The 13,674-nt window shown below is 42.5% G+C and overlaps 1 protein-coding gene across 1 annotated transcript in view; it reads left to right on the top strand.

The window, feature by feature from the left end:
- Window positions 1–9,205: 9,205 nt before the first annotated feature.
- The window catches only part of HTR1E (5-hydroxytryptamine receptor 1E), a 79,216-nt gene continuing 74,747 nt past the window's right edge, over window positions 9,206–13,674 (top strand). The window contains exon 1 of the mRNA XM_053914088.1: window positions 9,206–9,241. The gene's annotated coding sequence lies outside the window, so the exon portion shown is untranslated. The remainder of the gene's footprint in view (window positions 9,242–13,674) is intronic.

The following is a 13,674-nucleotide window of genomic DNA, read 5'->3' on the forward strand; positions in this document are numbered from 1 at the left end:
GAAGGAAGCTAATTACAAAAGTACAACTTTGGAGTCAGGAAAACTGGGATCTAATCCAGGCCAGATGTGCGATGTTGGAAAAGATCATATACATCTTACTTTTCTCAGGCAGTATCCTCATCTACACAGAAAGAGAAGTATGGCATATGTTAATATCTAAGGTGCCTAAAATTCTCTGGGATCTGATAAATAAATTATATCGAATATATTTATATTGAGAGGGGAGAAACTCTTCCATTTACTAGCAGTGGCCTTAAATAAGTCAGATCATCTCTCACTTCCCTAGGCCTCACTACTGGCGTCAGATTGCCTGGTTTTAAACCCCCATTTTAACACCCGTTGGCTGCAAAAATTTCAGAACTTAACCTCTTTGAACCAATCCATCAGTCTAAAAGATGAGAATACCAGCAAAAAGTTGCTGCAAAGATTCAATGAATTAACACACACAGCATGTTTAGAGCAGTGCTGCAAATAGTAAGAGCTCAAAAAATATCAGCTACTATTATCATCCTTACTATCATGATAAAATGAGAATAACAACCTGTTTTTACCTCTTCCTGCGATTCAGGAAAATGTATGTCGAAGTGATTTGTAAATTTAAAAGTGCTATTTCAAGTTAAGGAATTACAGAAATGTTCAGCACTTGGTGACTTAATTTTCCACATATGCCATATTCATACAATGGAAAACAATTCACCAATTGATAGGAAGTACTGGTACATGCTAGATGCAGGTGAACCCAAACATATTTTTTTAAGTAAAAGAAGCCAGGCACAAAATATTGCATACTTATGTGCACCAGACTACAAATTTAAAGAGACAGAAAGCAGACTAGTTGTTGCCTATGACATGGGGTGGGTGGGAGCAGGGAAATTGGTTGCAAATGGGCATGAGGGAGCTTTTTAGGGCAATGGAGCTTCTCTTCATCTAGATTGTTGTGATGGCTGCACCACTCTGTAATTTAATGAGACCATTGAACTGTGCACTCACAACAGGTGAATGTTATGTTATATAAATGATACCTCAATAAAGCTATTAAAATAAAAAAGTAAATATAAAGTTAAGGTGTTATCCATTGAGAATGGCCATCATAAACAAAGCAACAAACAACAAGTGTTGGAGAGGTTGTGGAGAAAAGGGAATCCTAGTGCACTGTTGGTGGGATTGCAGACTGGTGCAACCACTATGGAAAACAGTATGGAATTTCCTCAAAAAACTAAAAATGGAACTGCCTCTTGACCCAGCAATTCCACTGCTGGGATTATATCCCAAGAACCCTGAAACATCAATCCAAATGCACCCCAATGTTCACAGCAACACAATGCACAATAGCCAAGTGCTAGAAGCAACCTAAGTACCCATCAGTAAATGAATGGATCAAAAACCTATGCTACATTTACACAATGGAATTCTATACAGCAGAAAGAAAGAAGGAGCTCCTACCCTTTGGGATAGCAAGGATGGAACTGGAAAGCATTATGCTAAGTGAAATAAGCCAGGTGGTAAAACACAAATACCGTATGATCTCACCTTTAACAGGAACCTAATCAACAAAATGAACAAGCAAGCAAAATATAACCAAAGACACTGAAATTGAGAACAGGTTGACAGTGACCACAGGGGAGTGAGGAGGGGATTACAAGGGAAAAGGGTGAAGGGTTTGCAGGAGTAATTATAAAGGACACATGGACAATAACAAATGGGGGGGTTGAAACAGGGGAGGGAGGTGGAAAGGGCTGGGGTGGGGGGGAGGGGAAAAGGCAGAAAACTGTACTTGAACAACAATAAATAATGTTAAAAAATAAAATAAAGTTAAGATGTTATTGTTACCTAATATGTTATGTTACTGTATTCTTTGAAAAAATGATTTGAAGTTGCTGGGTTTGGTGAAAACAGTGAAAGTGTTTTGAAAGTTATGTCTCTGTACAAAGTAATAATATAACATAATAATAATAATAATAATATACACATTTTAAGGGGCTCTGTGATTGGTCCACCGCCAGTCTGCTTCCCCCTCCCATACACAAACATACCCTCACTACCAAATATTCCCACAGGAATCCCCTGCTTTGGTGAACCTGAGTCCCACAGCCCCCTCAGTCCTGTAACCAAGCTTTCTTTGGAGCTCCCTCATTCCATTCCTGGAACACACTGCAGTGGATAAACAAGAGTAGGCTTTAGAGCCAGTCATGAGTCTAAACCTCATCTCTACCACATACTGCCTATACATCTGAAAGCAAAGTATTTACCCCTGAGGTCCTCCTTTTTCTCAGGGCAAGAAGACAGACAACCAGGCAAAAAGATTAGCCCTAACCGAGAGAGCTCAGTCATACTCTACACATCTTTCCAAGTCTACTTTAGCTCCAATTCCTCCACATGGGTTCCCCTCTTCCTTCAGCACTTTCATGTAGTAATTCACTGAAGTGCCTTCACCTACCTTGACTTTGAGTGCCTTGAGGTCAGGGACTGGGTACACGTCTTTCAAACTCCAAGTTGAAGGTGTTCAAGAAATGTTTATTGAAAACATGTCAAGTATTTCTACTCTTCACCGAGTGAGCTGTTTTTCACAATCACTTTCAATGAAGTATGTTGAATGTGAGGGCGGTCTGGCTGACATCTGTCACCCATTGGTTGCCAGGGTTGATTGGGCTGATTTGGCTGGCTGGTGTCACTTTCCTCCCTCACTGCTGTGGGCTCAGTCAAAGAGGACAACTGTCCCCCATAGAGGAGAGGTATACACAAGTAGCTGTGCTGTCCTGATAAAACCTCCAAACAAGCTCTCAAGAAAAGTGCTGAGGGAGAACCAAGATGGCGGCGTAGGTAGACACACTGCGCCTCCTTGCACAACCAGAACTGACAGAGAATCGAACAGCAAGGGGGACCAACACCAAGAAAATAGAAAATAACCATTCATCCAGACTGGTAGGAGGGGCGGAGACGGGCACCGGGGTGGAGAGGACTCGCGTGGCTGTGGCGGGACCGAGACTGGCGGAGTGTGGGACAAATGGCAGTCCGAGCACTAGCAGACCCTGCGGCCCCACATCTGCGCAGATAAACCGAGAGGGCCGGACTCAGAGTGGCGGAGAGTGGGGCAGGCAGAGCAGTGGGTAGCACCCCGTGGCACCAAATTCGCCCACAGATAAACCTGACGAACGGCAGGCAACGAAGCAGACCGTGCAACCCAGGGCTCCAGCTCCGGGAAATAAAGCCTCAAACCTCTGATTGAAAGCGCCCCTGGGGGTTGGGGCAGCAGCAGGAGAGACTCCAAGCATCACAGAAGAGGTTGTTGGAGAGACCCACAGGGGCCTAGAGTGTGCACAGGCCCACTTACTCGGGAACCAGCACCAGAGTGGCCCAGTTTGATTGTGGGTAGCGGAGTGAAGGATTGAAATCCAGAGGAGAGTGAGGCGGGCGCCATTGCTCCCACTCCGCCCCTCCCCCACTTACAGCGTCACAGCTCAGCGAGCAGCATTACCCCGCCCTGGTGAACACCTAAGGCTCCGCCCCTTAAAGTAACAGACGCGCCAAGACAAAAAAAAAAAAATGGCCCAAATGACGGAACACTTCAAAGCTCCAGAAAAAATACAACTAAGCGAGGAAGAGATAGCCAACCTATCGGATGCACAGTTCAAAGCACTGGTTATCAATATGCTCACAGACTTGGTTGAATCTATTCGAAAAACAGATGAAAAAATGAAGCCTATGCTAAGAGAAACAAAGGAAAATGTACAGGGAACCAATAGTGATGCGAAGGAAACTGGGACTCAAATCAATGGTGTGGACCAGAAGGAAGAAACAAACATCCAAACAGAAAAGAATGAAGAAACAAGAACTTGGAAAAATGAGGAGAGGCTTAGGAACCTCCCGGATGCCTTGAAACGTTCCCACATCCGAATTATAGGGGTGCCAGAAGGAGAAGAGGAAGAACAAAAAATTGAAAACTTATTTGAACAAATAATGAAGGAGAACTTCCCTAATCTGGCAAAGGAAATAGACTTCCGGGAAGTCCAGGAAGCTCAGAGAGTCCCAAAGAAGCTGGACCCAAGGAGGAACACTCCAAGGCACATCATAATTACATTACCCAAGATTAAACGCAAGGACCTACATCCAAGATTACTGTATCCAGCAAACCTATCACTTAGAATGGAAGGGAAGATAAAGTGCTTCTCAGATAAGGTCAAGTTAAAGAAGCTCATCATCACCAAGCCCTTATTATATGAAATGTTAAAGGGAGTTACCTAAGAAAAAGAAGATCAAAAATTGGAACAGTAAAAATGACAGCAAACTCACAGTTATTAACGGCCACACATAAAACAAAAACGAGAGCAAACTAGGCAAACAACTAGAACATGAGGGTTGTCATTAAGGGAGTGGGAGGGGGAGAGAGGGGGAAAGGTACAGAGAATAAGTAGCATAGATGATAGGTGGAAAATAGACAGGGGGAGGGTAAAAATAGTGTAGGAAATGTAGAAGCCAAAGAACTTATAAGTATGACCTATGGACATGAACTATAGGGGGGGAATGTGGGAGGGAGGGGGGTGGGCAGGATGGAGTGGAGTGGGGGGGGAAATGGGACAACTGTAATAGCATAATCAATAAATATATTAAAAAAAAAAAAAAAAAAAGAAAAGAAAAGTGCTGAGGATAAGCCACTGTTCAGACTAGAGCTTGAGGTTTTGTTCATGTTAGGTTTATCCCAATCCACCTAGTCTTTCTTACTTATTTTCTTATGGGAACAAATATTAACGTGTGCCAACATGGAGAAACAGTCAGGTTGTGGCCATAGAATGGAGCTTTTCTTTAGTGCAAGGACAACTGTTGCTGCAGTGTATGGACCCTGATGGCATGTTCTAATCAATTAAGTCAATCAACCTAGATTCATTATTTTGTTCCCTGTATCCTGGGATTAGTGAACACCATTAGCTAATGGAGTCAATAAATAAATATTGTAAAGAGAATATGTCAAAAGCTTCACTGAAAACGGTTGTCAATTAAATAATTTGCTCACAATATTTTGTCACTCCCAGGCCCATTTCTATGGAACCCAGACCTACAGCCAATCCATAGCTAATACATAATGTGAGCAAGATATCAACCTTTGTTATAATAAGTTACTGATATCTGAGGGTTATGCTTTATTACCATAGCATAACTTACTGAAAGTGGACTAACGTAGAAAGCCACCTATAGACATTTTGTAACAGGGAGGAATTAGGAGGAATAAAAATGGGAATTTGTAATGGGATCCAGAACTCAGGGTTATGTAGGAAATATTAGATGTAACTGGGAGGCAACTCCCCCTGGTTACAGAGCCTGCGTAAGGGCTTGGAGATGATTGGCTCCACACCACAGGGCCACACCTGCCCAGACTTTCTATGGCAGCCCAGGAAAGCTGGAAAATACAGGAATGCTAGCAGCTGTGGCCAGTTGTGGGAGGAATTGGAAATGGTGCGGCAGAGGAAGATTGGCACTGGGATTTAAACCCAGTCACGGCAGCCATGCGGCGTCTTTTTGGGACCACGCAGCTTGGACAGAGAAGAGCCATGACTTCTATTTCTTTTTCTGAGATATGGTATCCTGGACTGGGCAGAGGGGGAAGAAAGGACTGTGTGTTTGTGGGTGTTCTAAAGGACTTTGGGTTCTCAATGAAGACACTAAGTTATTACTCTTAAGTTTGTATAACTCTTTAAATAATCCCTTTCCTTTTGAACAATCTCTGGCATTGAGAGACATCTTTCCCTGGTGGCAGGCAAGGTGAACCTAGTACGGGATGGGGGACCCCAGAGCACAAGGGTGGGTCCATTCGGTAACAGTATATTGTTCCCCACCCCCCAGGTCTGTTCTGTAACAGTTTCATACTCACCCTCTAGCCTTTGTCACACCACAGACAAAGGATGAAATTTGAAGCTCATTCTTTAAAAGCAACAGTAAAAAAGATAAAAACTCTGTCATAGGGTTATTGGGATTATTTGGTGGAATAACACATGGAGATCACCTAGGATTGTGTGGCTCCTCCCACCACAATTCCTTCCCTTCCCATTTTATTCCCACTCCCACTATGGAGATGAGAAACCACAAACAAATGTCTGCTAGTGTCTTGACTATTTTCTATCCTGTAAGATGAATAGGTTATACACAGTCCCTACCTTAAGAAGCTTCTAGTCTAACTCCTCGTAGAAAAATGCACCATGTGCATGCTGGCTTCTTCATACAATAGTTTCCAGCATCCCAGTGGTGATTAGGATGGGTCTTGGGGTTGTATACAAGCTATTGTTCATTTTTCCCAACACCCACCACTACCAACCACCCTTCCTCTTATACACACGCTACAGCTGCCCCCACTTACAGCTGATATTCCCTGACCCACGAAGCTGGTTTAGATTGCCCTCCTTTCTGCTCCCACAGCATCCTGAACTCCCCCATTCTCCCAACCATTACTTTGGATTGGATTAACTAGTTCACAAATGAGTCTTTCCACTAGATACTAGGATGTGTAAAAGAAGAAATTATATCTTCTTTATTGTATTCCTAGAAGCTGGTTCATGGTTGATACAGGGTGGGTGTTAACCAATATTATTTGAATGAATGAATAAATTTGATCAATTAATTTCTTCCTAATGATTTTTGAGTTCTCATAGCAAGTTGATGAATTTGTTATGCCTATGGCTCCACTCAATCCTTGTAGATGTTTATTTTTTTAATTTATTTATATATTTTTATTCAGTTACAATTGTCTGCATTTTCTCCCCATCCCTCCACCCTACCCCAGCGAGTCCCACCTCCATCCCCCACCTTTACCCTCCCCCTTGATTTTGTCCTTATGTCCTTTATAGTAGCTCCTATAGACCCCTCTCCCCACTATCCCCTCCCCACTCTCCTCTGGCTATTGTTCTTAATTTCAATGTCTCTGGTTATATTTTGTTTGCTTTTTTCTTTTGTTGATTATGTTCCAGTTAAAGGTGAGATCATATGGTATTTGTCCCTCACAGCCTGGCCTTGTAGATGTTTTTTAACTGATATGAAATTCTTCATTATGAAATTGGCATGTGATTTACATCCACCTACACTCTTAAAGCTCTCATAGAGTCCCTTGGAAATGCAAATGAATAGGCCACAAATTGGATTATTAGATCTTAATTAAGCAGATGTTGACTCTCATTAATACTGGTAAAATATATCCCAGAAGTTAAATAGCTTGAGAAGGTAGGGCATTCTGAGGTATGTTCAGGAGCATTTCCAAGTCAAATACATGTTTCTATAGCTGCTTACACTGCAATTACCAAAAAAATGGGCAAGTTGATTTCAAAAAAAATAAAAATAACAGAACGAACTCAAATTTCCTTCATCTTTTGGAAGGACTCCAGAGTTGCCCTTACTGTTACTTGCTCCTGAGATCTCTAAAATCTTTGATCCTATAAGGTTATTTTTAAAGATGAGGAATGATTCTTGTTCTGTTTATTTTTATATGACACCTCTATCATCAAACACATTTCAAAATGATGACTTGGAAGCACCATCTTTTTTGGTAGGAAAACATCCTTCCATCCCACTCTCCTATTAGGTGTTAGTCCACTTAAATCTTTTCTCTTAGTGTAGTAGGATTAAGAGAAGTAAATCACAACTCAAGACTACAGTTTGCCAACCTTCCTTTCTCTTGTTCAGCAAAATTCCCTTTCATACTCATCACCCAGCCCCTGCTGATATTGGGAGGCATTACAGACAGCAGTAAGTAAGAAGGGCACACATGTTTACTTCCTGAATCCAGTAAGATCTCACTTCTTTTATAATTGTCAAAGAGAGAGAGAGACAGAGACAGACAGACAGACAGACAGACACTTCTCAACTCAGCCATAAGGCTACACACAAAAAAGGCAAGTGTGAGGCAGGAATTTAGGGGAACAAAATGGGTTGTATACAGAGGCTCTGAGGTCCTTTTGACCCAAAGCCTGTAATAGACTATCTACAGGTCATATTGTCTGCATAAGATTCCCTATGTGAATAAAATATATTTTTAAAAAAATATTTCCTATGTCATTTTGCGGCTCCCCATCCCTTCTCTCCCATCAGCCAGAGGTGTAGCTCAAATGATCTGAGTTTCCCCCCCAAAATATCGGGGAATCTATCTACGTAAAGCTTCAGGGTTTCAGTTCCTGGCAGGAGCCCTCAGGAAGCTTCCGTCAGCAGTGCTAGGATTCTGTAAATTTCTTCTCAAGTTACCTTCTCTGGCCTTGCAGCAAGTGGATTACTCCTGGTACAGCAGGAACAACGCGAAATCCTCAGCCAACCTGAAGTATCAGCCCCAACCACCCCATCCTACCCCTTCTCCTTTTCTTCTCTGCCTTCCCCACCTTTCTGTCCTCCCCACCTCTCTGCCCCTTTTACTTTTCCCCTCCCCAATTTTCTTCCCCTTCCTCCCTTTAAAGAACTCAGTGGAGGTTGACTGTAATTTTCCCCTCGAGGAAAGCAGAGAATTTGCCTGGAGGAGCCACAAGTTCAAACCTGCCATCTCTTTACTCTCTTTCTCTCTCTCTCTCTCTGACCCAGCCTGGCCCTAGAAAAGAAGAAAGAAGTCTGCCTCTCCTTGCACTAACTGGCCCCTTCTCTGCCTGGGCCACAGCCAACAGTGGGCTCCAGAGGTGTGACTCTGTGTCCAAACCTCCAAGCCCATAGGCCAGGTTTATAGAGTGGACAGCGCTGCCCTCCAGTGTTTCCAATCGGAAGGCCTGAGAGCACCATCAGCTCCAGAATTTCTTTTACAGCCTAAGCAAGAAAGAGTTGAAGCACCTGGGAGCTCCGACCGCCAAGTCTCTAACACCACTCCAGCTCACCTGTTCATCCCCCCCATCCCTTCTCCGTTCAGTGATATCCTGGATGGCTGCAACCTGCCGGTTGATTTAATAGACTGGCCCCTGCTCCTGCTCCTCCTCCTATTGCCTGCTATCGCCTCCTCTTCCAGTTGGGGCGCCCAGACTTGGTGAAGCGCTGCGCCTGACGCTCTGTGCTCCTCGCTCCCGGCTCTGTCTCACCGCAGCCCAGGGTCACCGGTGAGAGCAAAAGACGCTAGAGAGGTACAGTGCCCCCGGACTCAGCATAGCCCAGAGCCGGGTGTCGCGAGAAGAGGTGCTTTGATAAAGCCCGGTGGGGGTGGGGGAAAGGAGCGGATTTAGGAGCGAGACTTCTGGAGCCAACGGGACGCCCCAGTTCGCCCAGGGCGACGCGGCTGCACGCTTCATCTGCGAAGGTGAGAGGTGCGCCCTTACCCCGAGGACCGGCTTTCCTGCTTATCTCCACCCTAGGCCAGGGGCTCAAGGTCTGTCAGGGGTCCATAGATAGAGGACGGGATTTGTACTCTCACTGAGGCACAAAGGCGGCGGGGAGTTAGGGCAGGGGGCGGCAGACTACGGGGGTAGTAGCCTGGGCATGGTACCTGCACCCTGGACATCTTAATAAGGAACGCATTTCTCAGTCAAACAATCCCCCCAACTGTGTGAACCTGAATGTCAACATTGCATATAACTGTAGTTTATGAATTCTATCCTGCTTCCTTGAGAAATAATTTGAGGAGGCTTAAGGATTAAATAAATGTCAAAGGGGTTTTAGGAGGAAAAACTTGGGTAGAAATCACGCGGAGAGGGATGTGCTCCAGGGACCACTGGAGGACGAGGTGATCTCAAAGCCAATGCTGATTGAAAAACCTTTGATTAAAAAGGATGGCGCATTTGCTCCAGCCCTCACAAAATAATGATGTGCTCAGTCCCCTGGTGGGGAGGTGATGGGGCTGACTCGTTTCCTGAAAATATAAAATGAAGCTTGGAAGTGCAAGTTAGGGAGGGAAATTTTGTCTTAGGCTATTTCCACTCAAGAAAATACTGTAAGGTGAGAGACTGCTCTCCCCATCCCCCTTAGTGGAGAAAATGAAAGGGAATGGAGGATAAATGGAAGTGGTTCCTGCTATCACAGGATCACACATGGTTTTGCATTTTTCAAACGTATATACTTAGTATGTTTTTGTCTGTGTCCACTTTTGGAGAGGACCTCGTACTCAACCCATCCCTTCTTGTCCTTGGGTTAGAAGGATGAGGCAGAGGGTGTCAGTGTCCCAGGGTGCTGCTTCCTAACCTTCTTCATGGTCCTTCCCTGCCTCCTGCACCAAATCTCTGAGTCCAGGAAAAAATGACGGATGGACAAATGGGTTAGGGTAGGGGTGTTTTTCTCAAATTATTCAGGATTCTCCTGTCATTCTTACTTTACCCCCAGCTCCAAGCAGTATATGCCCCTGGTCTGAACTTGACATTGCTCCAGAATATGTATTTGCCAATAGTTACACATACAGACATAATATGCATGACCTTAAACACCCGGTGTGGACTTGTGAATCTGGACTTTCCTGAGTTAACCCTGTTCATGGGGCAGGAAGTAGAGGCCTGCTCTGGGTCCCTGTGCTGCCTCTTCCAAGGGAAGCGTATTTGAAATCCCTTTGAAATATATATTTTAAATACAAAAAGGAGATTATGAGCTAGCCTTTCTTCTCTTGCTGGTGCACTTGTATTCCTGCTGAATTAAATGACATGACCTTGTCTTCAAGAAGTAAGTGAGCAGAGGCATTTGAGGTCCACTTAGCAATTTCAGAAAATATGCTGCCTGCTTTTTGCCTCCCTTCAGAACTTTAGACCCCAGACCACAGAACTCTGAAAATAAAGTGGGCTATGTAAGTGGAATTCAGCTCAATTTCTGTATCATGTTTAAAGCAAAATATGTTGCTTATTTCTAAAATTGCATAGCACCTCCACAAGTAACCATTTTGCTGCCTAGAAGTAGAAGTGCCTCTGCTCAGACATTTCATCACTAGAGAGCTATACAGAGAAACTCCTTCAAATCCTGATTCATCATTGTTGATAGAACTTTATGATTATGTCATCATCACCTGAAGCCCCCCAAATTGCTACAGATCTCTGTATAGATTTGTGATGATAGAGCTGGAAAGGAGCTCAAAAAATAGTTTAGCCATCATCTTGGTCCTCAGAGTCTGGGTACATGCATGCCTAAATATTCCTTTAGGTGCTCATTATTCCTTTCATGAAGATACTCAGAGATGAAGACTCCACTGATTATTTTTATATTAAAAAGTATTCAAATTAATCATTTATATCTACTAGCCGGCAAGTTTAAAACTCTACAGAAATCAACAACACAAACATAGTAAACTCAAGTTTTCATTCTTTTCTCCTGTCCATGGTGACTTTTACTCAGGGTTGTATTACTAGACCAAGAGCTCCTGTGTATCCTCCTAGACACACTTTCCCTTGGGCATGTGTTGAGACATGAGTCACAGCCTCCCTTGAAAATCACCCTAATATCACCTTTGTTAGCCATTTTGGTGCCTATTCAAAACATTTGCTCCCCATTTCCTTTTATTGATGCCTGGTCAGCATAGGTCATGTAAATGAATTTCTACCCATTGGAGGAAAATAATCAAGATAGGATTTCTCAGAAGTGGTATTTAGGGAGAGACAACACCAGGACACATCTCTAGCCCAAGTGGTAATACAGTATGTTCCCACACTACCAGAAGTTTACAAAATTTAATATATATTTATAAATTTTTTAAAAACCAGCCAACTAGAAATAGAAGAAATAAATTGCTTAATAAACTAGAAACAACAGATTTTTGCAATAAGAACATCTTTCTGAAGCAATAGCTAACATCACGCTGATTGGTAAAGCTCTATAAAGGTGAGACAAGGATGCATGCTAACACCACCACTATTTAACACTCGTCTAAATGTTCTGATCAGTGCAATGGACAGAAAGCAAAATGGGGCAGGGGGTGGGGAATGAAAGAAAAGGAAGAGAAAAGAAAAAGGGGCAGGAAAGGAAAGTGTTATAAACTTATAAATTCTGGTCAGGTTGTACTGTTATTTACAGATTAAGTCAGGGATTATTGAGGCCCATCTTAAGGCTGCCTAACACAAAATGATAATATACAAAAAGCGGTAAAGGACTCAATTTAGTATCAGGTGCTGATGTTATTACCTCATAGTACTGTTCTTAGACTGCAATTAGGTAAAATAAATTTGTAAAATGTAAATTTTCATGCAAACTCCAGATTTCATTAGTTTTATTAACATTGACAATCTAGTTCCAAATGGCAGGTGGCAGGATAAGAAGAAGGGCAGGTGGTGATATAAGAAGATACAGGAGTAAGAGGTCTGAACTGTACACCTTCTCTGTGTGTGACCTTGGAAAAACCATGTATCTGTTCCATGCCTTAGTTCTCTCATAAGAGCATTGATAACAGCAGCCTGGCCAGGGTAAAATGAGATAGTATGCATAAAATTATGCTGAAACTTAAAAAATTAGATTATAATGATGGTGATGTCAATGTGGCAAAAATAATTAAAAAATTATGTATTTCAAAGCTGCTTCTAGTTCCTTTAACAATTGAACTAAACAGATGTGATTTTTATGTTAATGTTTTTAAACATTTTCATCAAGTTCTGCTAATCCCTATTTTCACAGTAATTTTATATGGCTTAATATTACTTGCATTGCACATCAAATATACTGCCCTAAAAGGGGGATACAAATAGAGTATTTGGAAACTGACCCATAATTCAAATGCACAGAGAGGGTTTCCATATAATTAATGGAATTTTACAATTTATGTGAGATGTTGTAATATAATTAGTATTTTTCTAGTAAAAGTCATTATCTTTAATTAGCTTGAACTTTCTTTTTTTTTTTTGTTGCCTCTTTTTTTTTTTAAATATATTTATTGATTATGCTATTACAGTTGTCCCATTCCCCCCCCACTCCACTCCATCCTGCCCACCCCCCTCCCTCCCACATTCCCCCCCCATAGTTCATGTCCATGGGTCATACTTATAAGTTCTTTGGCTTCTACATTTCCTACACTATTTTTACCCTCCCCCTGTCTATTTTCCACCTATCATCTATGCTACTTATTCTCTGTACCTTTACCCCCCTCTCCCCCTCCCACTCCCTTATTGACAACCCTCATGTTCTAGTTGTTTGCCTAGTTTGCTCTCGTTTTTGTTTTATGTGTGGTCGTTAATAACTGTGAGTTTGGTGTCATTTTTACTGTTCCTATTTTTGATCTTTTTCTTAGGTAACTCCCTTTAACATTTCATATAATAAGGGCTTGGTGATGATGAGCCTCTTCAACTTGACCTTATCTGAGAAGCACTTTATCCTCCCTTCCATTCTAAATGATAGCTTTGCTGGATATAGTAATCTTGGACGTAGGTCCTTGCGTTTAATCTTGGGTAATGTAATTATGATGTGTCTTGTTGTGTTCCTCCTTGGGTCCAGCTTCTTTGGGACTCTCTGAGCTTCCTGGACTTCCCGGAAGTCTATTTCCTTTGCCAGATCGGGGAAGTTCTCCATTATTTGTTCAAATAAGTTTTCAATTTTTTGTTCTTCCTCTTCTCCTTCTGGCACCCCTATAATTCGGATGTTGGAACGTTTCAAGGTGTCCTGGAGGTTCCTAAGCCTCTCCTCATTTTTCCAAGTTCTTGTTTCTTCATTCTTTTCTGGTTGAATGTTTGTTTCTTCCTTCTGGTCCATACCATTGATTTGAGTCCCAGTTTCCTTCTCATCACTATTGGTTCCCTGTACATTTTCCTTTGTTTCTGTTAGCATAGGCTTCATTTT

This window comes from Desmodus rotundus, chromosome 11 (genome assembly GCF_022682495.2).
Source record: "Desmodus rotundus isolate HL8 chromosome 11, HLdesRot8A.1, whole genome shotgun sequence".
In the NCBI taxonomy this organism is placed as follows: Eukaryota; Metazoa; Chordata; class Mammalia; order Chiroptera; family Phyllostomidae; genus Desmodus; species Desmodus rotundus.